This window comes from Meriones unguiculatus, chromosome 6, assembly GCF_030254825.1.
Source record: "Meriones unguiculatus strain TT.TT164.6M chromosome 6, Bangor_MerUng_6.1, whole genome shotgun sequence".
Taxonomy (NCBI): domain Eukaryota; kingdom Metazoa; phylum Chordata; class Mammalia; order Rodentia; family Muridae; genus Meriones; species Meriones unguiculatus.
Window position 1 is genome coordinate 103218240 of NC_083354.1, and position 14179 is coordinate 103232418.

General features: G+C 40.8%; 1 long non-coding RNA gene across 2 annotated transcripts in view; it reads right to left on the bottom strand.

Annotated features, from left to right (window-relative positions):
• LOC132654744 (uncharacterized) overlaps positions 1-14179 on the bottom strand; it is a 229602-nt gene that overhangs the window by 3320 nt on the left and 212103 nt on the right. The gene's annotated exons all lie outside the window — the stretch shown is intronic.

Below are 14179 nucleotides of genomic sequence, written 5' to 3' on the forward strand. Positions count from 1 at the left end.
TTGTACCTTAAGAGATAATCTCTCAAAAGAAAATACATGGTCTGGTTTCAGAAGGAGTACTGCCCTCTTCCCAAACAAAAGGAGCTTGGACATCAAACAAGTAGTAACAGGAGGTAGGTAGCAATGAAAAATAGTGAAAAGGCAGTGGACATAAATGAAGAAAAAAATCACAATGGCATTTTGTTTTTAGAACAGGAAGAATGATATGGATGAGGACATCCAATCTCAGTTTTAAAAAATGTGGAAAATATGTGCCCTCACCAGGTCAGTCCTGGAAAGGGAGCCACAGTGCAAGGTGCCCTGAGCACTTATAAACAGGAAGAGGGAAGCATCTGAGTTAGGATGTTCAAAAGAAGGGGCACAGTGCAGATGTCTGACTGTTTGAAAATAAATCCAGTGTCACCTGAACCATCCCTAGACCTAGGTAATGGTTGAAAAAAGAATGCATTCCTCTTTTACTGCACTGTGACTCCTTGAGGTGGGAAAAAGTTGTAACTGAACAATTGCATCATTTTAAAAGTGAGCAGAAGCCGGGAGAGGTGGTACATGACTGTAATCCCAGTACTCAGGAAGGCAGAGGCAGGCGAATCTCTATGAGTTCAAGGTTAACCTGGTCTGCAAAGCAAGTCAAGGACAGCCAGAGTTATACAAAGAAGCTCTGTCTCAAAAATAAAAAAGTTTAAAATATAAAATAAAAGTGATTGAGATCCTAGAGATGTCCATAATACCTCACAGGATGGTAAGAGTGAGTCAAAGCATGTTATGCCTGCTTGTGTAAGAGCACAACAAAGCCATAGAGCCAGGATATCCTTCAGGCTCAGCCCAGTGAAGATAATCAATCATATTCTTGCACACACCTAATCAATATCCTGGGAGGTTAAATGCTTTCATTACAAGCCAATATTTCTCAGGACTATATACCACATACTTAGGGATATGAGTCATCACTGAAAAAAAAACAAAACAAACAAACGAAAACAAACAAAAAACCACCACCCTTAAATTGTAACCCTAGAATTCGTTCAATTTTTCCCAAATAGCTATAATCTCCTGAAGTTCCAGATTATTTAGAGGGAAATGTGATTCATAGAATGCTAAGAAATATAATTGATAATTCTTATAGCACAGGCTTTTATGAACCATGTCCTAGTTTATTGGACACATAAATTTTCTTTCATGAAATTCTCACAAATCTCCAGAAAGAAAATAGGGTTCTAGAATTCCAAATATTTTACAATTTAGAAAGATAATATTCATATTATATGCATGTAAGTATATATTCTACAAAGTTGATTGTGAGTAAAATATGACTATCAGATGATAATGTCTAAATTAAAATACATTAATGGACACATTAAGTTAGGATAAAATTCTAGCATTTATGTAGCTGAAGAAGGAAAATTATGGGTTCAAGGTGGAACTGTGTAAAAAAATAGGGGGTTGGGACATGGCTGAGTGGATAAAAGTACTTGCCAAGAAAGTATGAGGATCTAAATTGGATCTCCAGAATCCAAACTTGCCTCAAAAGAGGTGACAGGCAAAGTCCAAACCCCAAGGTTGTCCTCTGACCTCTACATGTGTGCCATGGGAGGCACATACATCCTTAATATCACATGCAGAAGTGTAAAAGTGTAAACCACCCACATATACATGCATGCCCACACATACGTACACACATACGCACACATACCTGCAATCACATGCAGAAAAGTTAGGACATAAAACACACACACACATGCACACAGACAAATACATACACAAAGTATGATAAATTAAGACAGTAAATTATTCTGCCATTAAGTAAAATTACTTCCTAAAATATTTATAGAGATTTTTTTAAAGATATGATATTGCCTTTATTCATCATGTCTCCCTCATTTCTTCTTGGAAATATACTTCCTTACACCTTGCACTTGACATATTTCTGAAAATTCAATTGGATCAGTTTGTGTAATCTGCTGAGGACATATCATAGGTTGAGAGCACATTATTTTTAATTAAATTTTTATTTTTATATTAATTAGAGTTTATTCATTTTGTATCCCAGCTGTAGCCCTCTACCTCATTCCCTCCCAATTCCACCTTGCCCCCTATTCTCCCATGCCTCTCCCCAAGTCCACTGATAGGGGAGGTCCTCCTCCCCTTCCTTCTGATCCTAACTTATCAGGTCTCACCAGGACCGGGTGTATTGTGTTCTTCTGTGGCCTGGCAAGGCTGCACCCTGCTACAGGGGAAGAGGGTAGGGGGTGGTCAAAGAGCCAGCCAGTGAGTTCATGTGAGAGACAACAGAACCAAAATATCTAAGTCCAGGGGTCTTTTCTGAGACTGACACTCCAACCAAGGACCATGCATGGAAATAACCTAGAACATGTGCTCAGATGTAGCCCATGGCAGTTCAGTATCCAAGTGGGTACCCTAGTAAGGGGAACAAGACTGCCTTTGACATGAGAGCACATTCGTTACTCTGCACACGTCTGTTGCCTTTGCCTTGGTCACATTTCTGAAAGCATACTCACCACATTCCTGCACTGTGCAGCTGTGCTGGCCACTCCCATTCCAGACAGACAGTCAGGAGAACTGTTCTCATCTGCAGATTAGGAAATGGTACTCGACCCCAAGGGAGATTGAATCTCACATAAATTATTTGGAGTAGTTCTACAAGAAGTTTATTCTGTCCCATTTAATAAGTTCCTCAATTATTTGTGGAGTAAAACAGTTTATTTTTTAGTTTGGGTAGTAATCTAATGTCATTTCTTCTGTATTCAAATAATTTCAACTGTGGTTATTGGGATTCTGCCAGTTGGCTCAGCCCTCACAGGCCCTACCCTTTCTCAAAGTTGGTCACATCCCCACGGTGACATGACTCTTTTTTTATTTTTATTTTATTAATTACATGTTATTCATTTTGTATCCCCCCATAAGCCCCCCCCTCCCCTCCCAATCCCACCCTCTCTCTCCCTTCTTCACGCATGCCCCTCCCCAAGTCCACTGATAGGGGAGGTCCTCCTCCCCTTCCCTCTGATGCTACTCTATCAGGTCTCATCAGGAGTGGCTGCATTGTCATCTTCTGTGGCCTGGTAAGGCTGTTCCCCCCTTAGGGGGAGGTGATCAAGTCGCAGGCCAATCAGGTTATGTCAAAGTCAGTCCCTGTTCCCATTACCATGGAACCCACTTGGACACTAAGCTGCCATGGACTACAGCTGTGCAGGGGTTCTAGGTTATCTCCCTGCATGGTACTTGGTTGGGGTATGAGTCTTTGGGAAGACCCCTGTGTTCAAATTTTCTGGTTCTGTTGCTCTTCTTGTGGGGTTCCTGACCTCTCCAGATCTTACTATTTCCCATTTCTTACATAAGATTCCATGCACTCTGCCCAACAGTTGGCCATAAGTCTCAGTGTCTGCTTTGATAGTCTGCAGGGCAGAGCCTTTCAGAGGCCTTCTGTGGTAGGTTCCCAGCCTGTTTCCTATTACAAATGGTGCTGGTCTAACTGGATGTCTACATGTAGAAAAATGCAAATAGATCCATACTTATCACCCTGCACAAAGCTAAAGCCCAAGTGGGTCAAAGACCTCAACATAAAACCAGACACATTAAATCGGTTAGAAGAAAAATGGGTTAGATCCTAGAACTGATTGGTACAGGAAACAACTTCCTGAACAGAACACCAACAGCACAGGCTCTAAGAGCAACAATCAATAAACGGGACCTCATGGAACTGAAAAGCTTCTGTAAAGCAAAGGACACCATCATCAAAACAAAACTACTGCCTACAGATTGTGAAAGAATCTTCACCAACTCTTTATCTGACAGATGGCTAATATCCAGTATATATAAAGAACTAAAGAAGCTGAAAAGCAGTAAACCAAGTAATCCACTTAAAAAATGGGGAACAGAGCTAAACAGAATTCTCTGTAGAGGAATATCTATCGAATGGTAGAGAAACACTTAAAGAAATGCTCAACGTCATTAGCCATTAGGGAAATGCAAATCAAAATGACCCTGAGATTTCACCTTACACCCATCAGAATGGCCAAGATGAAAAACTCAAGTGATAACACATGCTGGAGAGGTTGTGGAGAAAGGGGAACCCTCCTCCACTGTTGGTGGGAATGTAAACTTGTACAAGCACTCTGGAAATCAATCTGGTGCTTTCTCAGACAACTAGGAATAGCGCTTCTTCAAGATCCAGCCATACCACTACTAGGCATATATCCAAAAGAGGCTCAAGTACACAATAAGGACATTTGCTTAACTGTGTTTGTAGCAGCTTTATTTGTAATAGCCAAAAGCTGGAAACAGCCCAGATTCCCCTCAACTGAAGAATGGATGCAGAAATTGTGGTACATCTACACAATGGAGTATTACTCATCAATGAAAAATAAAGAAATCATGAAATTTGCAGGTAAATGGTGGAACCTGAAAAGGATCATCCTGAGTGAGCTGTCCTAGAAGCAGAAAGACACACATGGTATATACTCACTCATATAGACATTTAATATAGGATGAACCTACTGAAATCTGTACATCTAAAGAAACCAATCAAGAGGGAGGACCCTGACTAAAATGCTCAATCCCCATCCCGAAAGTGCCATGACTCCTTTGTTGAAGGATAACAAAACCAGAGGAGGGCCCCAAGGATGCCCATTGTATCTGAGTTATTTTTCCAGACCCTCACAGGTCACAGAATAGTGATTCTAAGTGTACGTGTACTAATTGAACTTTATACATGTATCCACAAATATTTCTATGTATGATTCTAAAATGTGAATATGTGCATTTCTTTGTATGTTGCAAGTTAGCACCAGTATGCCGATTCTAGGAGGTAGAAACTTAAGAGGTGTTTATGTCAAACTGCAGAGGCCATACTATTGTTTAAAGGGCCTCAGGGAGCTCCATCACATCTCTGTCCCCGGAGAGTTCAGCAACAAGACACTGTCTACATACAAGAAAATGGATATCAACAAAAGGCAAAACTGCCATTGCGTTGTGTTTGTACTTCCTAATTTACAGACTTGTCCTCAACACGTTTCTGTACTATACAGTTTATGGATAAGCTAAGACAATAACAGTCTGCCTATCTTCATATAAATGAATCCTACTGTTGTCTGTGGTTATAATCTGTCGCCTTCTGGGCTATCCTAACTTTCCTTTCTGCTGTCTGTAATTTTTATTGTTTGATTGTTTTTAACTACAGAGACATCCCCAACTACCTACCATCCACTTAAATGGGTTTACTTCCAGTACAAAGATAGCATTTTCAGGACTATTTCTTTGTGCTGTCTTGGAAAAGGTCTTTTCCCATGTTTACTGAAGTTTCTTTTTCCCTTTCCTTTATTCAGTTTCTACTTAGTTGAAAAATGTTTCTTCAATTCAGTGAGAGTGTGTCATGAGGTCATAGTACAGTGGACATCTTTGGTGATTTTTTTTTCTTTTTATGTCCTCAGAGCCTCTATCTCTTGGCTAATCTATAATTTCATATAAATTAAACTATACCTGTGTAGTCTTATCAGATTGACTTCTTTAAAATATTACTCATACTGAGTTGTATTTTTACATGGTTTTCAGTTCATTCCTTTTTATAAAGGGTTAATATTTGAGTTCTATGTATGTATTGTGTAGTTTAACCATTTTCGTAGTATAGGATATGACATCAAATCCAATTTGGGGTCATTTTGAATAAAGCTTCTATCAACACAGTTATGCATAATTCTGTATGCATGCAAATTTTCTTTATTATTATTATTTTTTTATTTTTTTTAATCAGTTACATTTTATTAACTCTGTATCCCAGCTGTGTCCTGATCCCTCATTCCCTCCCAGTCCCTCCCTCCCTCCCTCATCTCCACCGTGCCCCTTTCCAAGTCCACTGATAGGGGGGACCTCCTCCCCATTCATCTGATCCTGTTTTATCAGGTATCTTCAGGACTGGCTGCAAAGCCCTCCTCTGTGGCCTAACAGGACTGCTCCTCCCTTCGGGGGTGGGGAGACCAAAGAGCCAGTCATTGAGTTCCTGTTAGAAATAGTCCCTGTTCCCCTCACTTTGGGAAACCAATTGGTTACTGAGCTACCACAGGCTACATCTGAGTGGAGGTTCTAGGTTATATCCATACATGGTCCTTGGTTGAATGTCAGCCCTCGTTTAGAAAGACAGATGGGATGTGCAATGAACGTATGACAGGAGTCTACTGAGCGCATGCAAATTTTCAAATCACTTGATAAACACCCGAGAATGTGGTCACAATAACTAGTCATCTGATGAGTAGTTTACCAATATGTCTTTTACATTTTTAAATCCTTCCGCTGTCACAAGACCAGTTCCTAGTTCTTCATACCCTTGCCAGCAATTTGTGGTGTTGACTACTTTGAGTGAAATACACTGCCATTTCATTATGATTTCCTCTTGTCCTTCTCTAACTGTATTTGGCTTTGGCATTTTGTATGAGCACTTTGAACAACTGTTAAGATGTCTGTTAAGCTTTTTGAACCTTTTTTTTTAAGTCATATTTTTATTTGGTAGCACATACTTTCTGCATGAGATAGATGTATAAAGAAATGAAAACTGGATATAATGTATATTAATAAAGGATATGTCATATCTAAAATATGGTAAATGGCAAGCTGGAACTTGAATTCACCAATTTTTTTTCTTTTTTTTTTTTTCTTTTTTTATATTTTTTTTAAATTTTTTTTACATCAATTACACTTTATTCATTCCCCCTATAAGCCCCTCCCTCCTCCCCTCCCAATCCCACCCTCCCTCCTCCCTCTGCTTGCATGCCATTCCCCAAGTCCACTAATAGGGGAGGTTCTCCTCTCCTTTCTGATCTTAGTCTGTCAGTTCACATCAAAAGTGGCTGCATTGTCCTCTACTATGGCCTGGTAAGGCTGCTTCCCCCCCAGAGGGAGGTGATCAAAGAGCAGGCCAATCAGATTATGTCAGAGGCAGTCCCTCTTCACATTACTATGTAACCCAATTGGACTCTGAACTGCCCTGGGCTACATCTATGCAGGGGTTCTGGGTTATCTCCATGAATAGTCCTTGGTTGGAGTATGAGTCTCTGGGAAGTTCCCTGTGTTCAAATTTTCTTGTTCTGTTGCTCTCCTTGTGGAGACCCTGTCCTCTCCAGCTCTTACTATTTCCCAGTTCTTACCTAAAATTCTATTCACTCTGCCCAACAGTTGCCCATCAGGCTCAGCATCTGCTTTGATAGTCTGAAGGGCAGAGGCTTTCAGAGGCCCTCTGTGGTAGGTTCCTAGGTTGTTTCCTGTTTTCTTCTTCTTTTTTAAGTAGGCTGTTTGTTTTCTTGATGGATTCCGAGGGTTTTCTGCACTGAGTACATTTCTAAAGCATGTGTCTTGTAAACATTTTCTCTGTCTCTTTTCTTTTTCACATTTTAACAGTGAGTATCTGTTTCAATTTAGTGAGTCTATCTTATCTTATTGTCCTGTTTCAGAATTTTATGTTTTCATTTAAGCTGAGAGCCCATTTTGAATTAATTTTTGTAATGTTAAATCTGAATCATGGTTGTTTTCTTTTGTCATGTGCCCCCATCCTCCATGGTTCTTTGTTCTTCTCTCCCTTCCCTGCGCACCTCTTTATTTTTATTTTTTGTCTTTTTGTTGTTGTCGTTGTCGTTGTTTTAAACACATCAAGTACAGTTTTGGGGTTTTGTTTGTTTGTTTTGTTTTCTGTTGCCCATGTGCCCATACACACGTGGATGGGTGACCTTCACTAGAAGGTGACTTAGCCCCCAGAGCCCCAAAAACAACCAAACAACCAACATCAAAGCCTGACTCCCTCCCTCTCCCGATACTTAGTAAGTACCAACACCTCCTTAGCTAGGGTGAGACTCTGAGCACACTCTCCTCTCTAGACCAGCTTTATGTGTGTGTGTGTGTGTGTGTGTGTGTGTGTGTGTGTGTTCGTGTCTTGTGCATACTGTCTGACTGCTATGAATCCTTTTGTGGAGCTGCCCTGCCGTGTCCGGAAACACCATTTCTTTGTAGCTGTCTCCACCAATATTCTTACAATCTCTCTGACCTCTTCCTCATGGTGTCTGTGCCTTGGGTAAGCAGGCTGTGGTATTGAGCCATTTCTGTACCTTAGACCGTTATGGGTCTTTGTGTTAATTTCTATCTACTGTAAAAGGAAGCATCTCTGATGAGCATTGGCTTCAATTTTGATAACATTGTAACTTTTAATTTAAATGGGGAATTCTGGTTGTCCTTTATTGACTTTTAAGAAAATATTTAAGAAAATAGTTAACCTTTGAATATTTGCTTTGCATCCTACAAAATAGTTTAGCTTTCATTTTTTTTTTCTTGTGAACCCATGAACAAAAACACCTTTATCACTACCTTTGTAATATGGTTGCACTCTGCTTACTAGTATCTTGCTGTACATTATGGCTAACATTTTAAGTGTGCCACCAAAGAAGACTAGTGATAAAAAGCGTTGTTACATTCTTTCTAATTTTAAGAGAAAATATCTATTTTCTATTAAGTGTAACAGCACATAAGTGTATGCTGTTGTCTGTGTGTGTGTGCATGTATGTGTGTGTGAGTGCTCGGGTGTATGAGGATGTGAGAGTGTGTGTTTATGTGTCTGTGAGTGTGTATGTATCAGAATGTGAGTGCATGTGAGTGTGTGTGTGTGAATGTGTGTAGGAGAGTACATGTGTATGTGTGTGTGAGTGTGTGTGTGTGAGTAAGTTGGTGTGTGTGAGTTTTCGCATGTATGTGTGTGAAAGTGTGAGAGTGTGTGCATGAGTCTGAATGTCTGAGTATGTGTGGTATGTATGAGTGTGTGTGTTGAGTATATGTGGGTGTGGTGTAAGTGTGTGTGTGTGTGAGCGTGTGTGCATACATGCCATTACTTAAGATCACAAAGAGCTGGAATGGATTCAGTTAGTTAAATGCAGAGGTCCTCGCATGACTTCTGTGCTCTAATGCTTGCCTAAGTCCTGGAGCAGCAAGAAGACCCTGCACAGAGTCACACACCACTGCACACCACCACACAGTGGGCCACCTGTCCCTGTTTGCTGTCAACAATGAGAAAACACTCATAACAAATGTAACCGTATAGAACGGTTTGTAGGTCCCAAGTGTTACCAAAAGACATAAATTTAAAAATCAATTACTCTCTAAAGTTCATATAAAAAATGAAAAACCAAAAGCCAAAAACAAACAAAAAACCAAAGAGAGATAAAACAATGGAGGTATCTCCATCTCTGAATTGAAGCTGTGCTACAGACCAATAGTAATAAAAACTGCATGGTATTAGCATAAAAACAGATTGGTTCCCATTACTATGGAACCCACTTGAACACTAAACTGCCATGGGCTACATCTGTGCCGGGGTTCTAGGTTATCACCATGCATGGTCCTTGATTGGAGCATCAGTCTCAGAAAAGACCGTTGTGCCCAGATTTTTGGTTCTGTTGCTCTCCTTGTGGAGCCCCTGTCCTCTCCAGGTCTTACTATTTCCGGTTGACCTGCTCTTTGGTCACCTTCCCCTGAGGGGGAAGCAGCCTGACCAGGCCACAGAGGAAGACAATGCAGCCACTCCTGATGATACCTGATAGACTAGGATCAGAAGAAAGGAAAGGAAGATCTCCCCTATCAGTGGACTTGGGGAGGGGCATGTGTGGAGAAGGGGAAGGGAGGGAGGGATTGCTAGTGGAGGAGGGAAAGAGATACAGGAGGGATACAAAGTGAATAAAATGTAATTAATAAAATAATAATAATAAAATAAAAAAGATTGGTTGATCAATGGAATCAAACTGAAGACCCAAACATAAATCCACACACCTAAGCACACCTGAATTTTGATAAAGAAGCCAGAAATACGCATTTTAAAAAGGGAAGTCTTCAACAAATGGTGCTGGTCTAATTGGTAATCTACATGTAGAAGAATGCAAACAGATCCATTTTTATCACCCTGTCAAAAACTCAGGTGCAAGCAGATGAAACCTCAACATGAAACCACACATATTGAACCTGATAGATGAGAATGTGGGAAACAGACTTCTGCACACTGGCACAAGAGAAAACTTCCTGAACAGCACAATTTTATCACAGGCACTAAGATTAACAATTAATACAAAGTACCTCATGCTACTGAAAAGCTTCTGCAAGGCAAAGGACCCTACCAATCATATAAAGCAGCAACCTACAAAATGAGAAAATATTTTTTACCAACTCCCCACCTGATAAAGAACTCACGAAATTAGACATCAATAAAACAAATAATACAACATAAAATGGTGTACAGATCTAAACAGATAATTATCAACAAAGGAATCTCAAATGGCTGCGAAAGTATGAAAAACAATATGGCAGTTCCTCAGAACTGATCTTTACTGGAACCTAGCTATAGCATTCTTGGGCATGTATATGAAGGATTCTCCATCCTACCACAAGGACACTTGTTCAGTTATGTTCATAGTAGCTTTAATCATAATAGTCAGAAACCGGACACAACCTAGATGTCTCTCAACTGAAGAATGGATAAAGAAAATGTGGTATGTTTACATAATGGAATATTATGCAGCTGTTTAAATAAAAACTGACATCACGAAATTTGCAGGCAAAAAGATTACAAGCAGAAAAAAAAAAATCACCCTGGTGAGGTAATCCAAACCAAGAAAGCAATTACAGTATGTATTCAGTTGTAAGTGGATATTAGCCATTAAGAAAATGATAATCAAATTACAATGCACAGACCCATAAAGGTTAGGTAAAGAGAAGGGCTCTACTGGGGAAGAGTGGATCTCCCTAGGAAGGAGAAATAGAACAGATTTTGCAGAAGGACTGAGAATAGGTGGAGACAGGAGGAGGAGGGTTAAAATGGGGTTGGAGAACTGAGTGAGAGCATGTGGGAAGAGAAAACTGGCTAGGGGACATTTGTAGCATGGTGTGGAAAACTAGTGTGAAAAAAATGAAACTCGTGGAATCTATGGGGGTGACCCTGGGGAGGACCCCTAGTAACAGAGGTTATGGAGTCAGCACTGGCCATCTTTTCATAGCCAGACGAGGTCCTAGTGGTGAGACTGGGATGCATTCAGTTGTGCTGTTGGCCTACGGGATTCTATGGTGATACCTAAGCAATTCAGGCTGATGCTAGGACAGAAGGTCACTCTCTAAAGTCTGATAGCGAGGCTCCACTGCAGAGAACAACTACATGCCTTAGAGCAGAGAGAGGTCCCTCTGGCACAAAAAGGTACTGTGCAGGCTACTGAAAGAGAAACCTGCCAAACCACACACAGAACCCTTGACCTACAATGTTTCCAGTTTGCAAGTTTTGCTGGGCCAGTGGTGGTGCAGAGTTTGTGCCAGTGGCCAAAATGTGCTATGCTCATAGGTTGGTGTTGAGTTGATGGAAGTAGAGGCAGAGACCCTCAGCCAGACATTAGGAAGACAGAGAGTCTAAATTGGAGGCCTCCATCGGGTTTCACCGATGAGAGATTGGGGAATCTTTTAAAAGAGGTAGGAAAAATGCTAACAGTCAGAGGGATGAAGGACCTCAGGAGAACATGGCCGCTGAATCAACTAAGCAGGGTTCACATGGGCCCACGGAGACTGAAGTAGGAAGCACGAGGTCTGTATGAATCTGCGCTAGGTCCTCTGTGTATATGTTATTGCTGTTGGCTTAACCGTTCACTTGTTTTACGTTAGTGGGTGTGGATGTATCTCTCGCTCTTTCATCTGCTTCTGGGATGTTTTTCCTCCCGTTGAGTTGCCTCGTCCTGCCTTGACATGAGGACCTCTGTCTTTTCGTATTGTTCTTGTTTTGTCCTGTTTGGCTTTAGTGTCTTGGAGGCCTGCTCCTTTCTGAAGGGAAACGGCGGGTGGGTGGGCCCAGGAGAGAAGGGAGGTAGGAAGTAGCAGGAAGCAGTGAAGAGGGGAGGACTGGTGGGCATGCAGTGTAGGAGTGAAGAGTCTACTTTCAATTTAAAACTTAGTTAACCTAAAAATAAAACAGATTTATATTCTGGGTATCCTTTTAAAATATTCTAACTTTGTCCTTAATTTTACAAAATGGTTACACTATAGCTTAACGAGACTTGGATTTTGAGAAGCTCTGCTTTAATATGCTATAATAGTACCATAACAGAAGATGAATGTGTTTTAAGCAGTCACTGGCTGTCAGAATTCATGAGGTGAAGTTCCAGTTTAAGAAGTAAAGCGCATTTAAGGATGCTCAACACTGTTTCAGTCTGAGTGCTACTAATATGGCCAGTGCCACCTCTGTCAGCATGAACCAGACGTTGTAGCTTGAAGAATCTGTGGGCACTGCTGCCACTGACTGAAGATGCTGTAGTTGTGCCCGGTCTTCATATAAGGATGTCTTGCACGCTCTGATTCTTTGCTTCATTCATTCTAGATTCATATTGCAGGTTAAAATGCCCAGTTTCCCAAGCCCAGATCTTTCCTTAACTTCCTCCCTGAAAATGCTCTGTCACCAGTGTGTCACATGTGTTCCTCAAAGATCCAGAATTGAGTGGAGTAGCAAAAGCTTCTTGGGAATAATTCACAGGCTATACTGAAGGCATTTTAGCTACAGTGCCCTAAGATATTCAGGGCCAAGACATATTCCTAAACAGCAGCTACTTACAAAACCACACGTACAGAATATCTTATCTCCGGGTGTCAATGTTGTCTCATTGACCATAGTCAATGACAAATAATTTACAATGTGCAATTGCACAGATTTAGAGTGCTTCTTATTTAGCCCCAATCTCCAAGGACAAAGAAGGAACACCTGCTCTTCAGAACAGCTCCCGTGTTCAGCATACGTTATCTGAGACCATCACAGAAGCATCAACACTCACATGAGCGTCTCCACATGCTCCACACGTGACGCTTGCCACGGTGTCTTGATATCTTAATTTCTTTGCAGAACAAAATTTAAAGCAGTAACTTCACACGCTCTCAGCAGAGAGGCACATGATTATGTTTCTCATAAGAAGCTGCACAAGACAACAGCAGAATCCTCTCATGCCAGGAATAAAGAGATACACAGCAATGCATCATAGGAAATCTAAAACATGCTAAGACCCCTTTTTGTGATACGCAGAAGTGTGTGCTGCTTGTGGGAGATAAGGAAGCAAATGAAAGAGGCTTGGGGCCAGCTTGCTGGTTTCCTTGTGGCAGAATTGAGTTGTAAATAGTTCTGGTGAGTTAGCATTTGACAAGCACTTAGTTGTCCAAATTTAAACGAGTTTCTGGAGCATGTCATGTCTGTAAGCCTGACATTTGTAAAATTGACTGTCTGAGAAAAACCTTACAGCATTTTCTCAGTGGTGGCTAAATGTGAAATATGAGTCTCCTTCCTCTCTGCTGAATAAAGGTTCAGTCAGAGCTGATGGTGATTATCTTAATTTTGAGTCTGAAGAAGAAGTTAGGATATTCTTAGTATATTTAAGTTAGTATATTCTTAGTATATTTAATTTCCCTGTGACCCTAGTAAGCAAAGAACCAAGTTACCCATTTAAAGAAATGCACAGCTCTGAAGCTATACTCTCAACTCACTAAGTTCTGGAACAGTTGTCACATTGGTGAGTGAATAAGTAGAAAAATATCATCTAGGAAAATACAGTCCTAAACATCCAATATCTTAAATTATATGGAAAATGTAAACAGCATAATTTTTATAAACTGTCACAGGGCAACCTTTGGGTTCGACCAAGTTCAATCCATGTTCAAACAAAAAGTGCTCATGCTGCTCTCTCACAAGACACACCACATAGCCTGCATCTGAAGCTGCAAATTCTCTTCTACTCTTCTTTAGACAGACAGTGCCCCTGGGAAACCCAGCCTCCCTCTGCAGGGTGAGGGTCAGAGGTGTGTGTTTATCAGGCTGAAATCTTGTTACATTAAAGCACACATTGAGTCTTACTGGATTGAATAAAAACATCAAGGCCTCTGGGTAGAGCATACATTTTGTTCACCAACCTGTTTTGCTGGAAGACTGGGGAGATGGGGATAGCTCTGATTTCAGTTTAAGCTTATTTCGTAAGCGCTTTCAGTGTGGTTGTGCAGAGTGTTGGGAAAGGGTCCTTCTTGCTAGCACTGGGAATTAAATAAAGGGTAATGCCTGTAGCAGGGGTGCTTGTCCTCTCTCTCAAGCTGCCTGCTGTGCATGGAAGAGGCCATTTCAGATCTGTCAGAATAATGT